Source organism: Hirundo rustica, chromosome 1, assembly GCF_015227805.2.
Source record: "Hirundo rustica isolate bHirRus1 chromosome 1, bHirRus1.pri.v3, whole genome shotgun sequence".
Classification (NCBI taxonomy): Eukaryota; Metazoa; Chordata; class Aves; order Passeriformes; family Hirundinidae; genus Hirundo; species Hirundo rustica.
In genome coordinates, this window is record NC_053450.1 from 138,031,289 (window position 1) to 138,032,029 (window position 741).

Here is a 741-nt window from a genome sequence, read left to right on the forward strand (position 1 = left end):
GGCAGGCGCTCCGCTCCGCGGCGGGGCTCGGGGCTCAGAGCTCGGGGCGGGCCCGGCAGCAGCTGCGCTCCCCGCCGGGGGCCCCCCTGCCCGGCAACACGCGGCGCCTGCAGGGCCGCCGGCGCTAATCTCACATCCTCCCCCGGCGCACACGCACAAAACGACGGTCGGCGGCGGGGGCGGCGCCGGGCCCAAAAGGGGAACTCGTCCCTGGGTGGGCTCGAACCACCAACCTTTCGGTTAACAGCCGAACGCGCTAACCGATTGCGCCACAGAGACTCCGCAGCACCGCTCCCCGCCCTGCTACTCAAGTGCTGCCGCACCGCGCCCGCCGCGTCCCTGCCGCCTCCTCGCCCCCGCCCGGAACACCGGGGGCGGCCACCGCGGACCTACCAAGCACGGGATCTTAAACCGCGAGCCTCTCGGAACGCCAAAAAAACCCACAGAGGAAACAGCGAAAACGGCGGCTTTTCTCCTCCTACCCTATGGGAAACACTCATTCCCAAAATCATTGTTTGCAGCGATTCCTTCTTGTAGGGAATAAATTAATGAATCAGACTTAAAACATCTTCTTCTTGGATGCTACTAACTGATGAGTTACATATGCAAACCAAAATACAATTTCCAGATATCATGGCAAATCTGGACTATTAATATATTTAGAAAGTAATTTTAAGTGATTGCAGGGAACAGTTAGACTGTCTAAAACAGGCAGCAGTCCTCTGTGTGTGTAGTTTAAGT

General features: G+C 58.7%; 1 non-coding gene across 1 annotated transcript; it reads right to left on the reverse strand.

Moving 5' to 3' along the window:
• Positions 1-205: 205 nt before the first annotated feature.
• TRNAN-GUU (transfer RNA asparagine (anticodon GUU)) lies at positions 206-279 on the reverse strand. Its single transcript has one exon. It is a non-coding gene; the product is annotated as a tRNA-Asn (tRNA).
• Between the last annotated feature and the right edge of the window lie 462 nt (positions 280-741).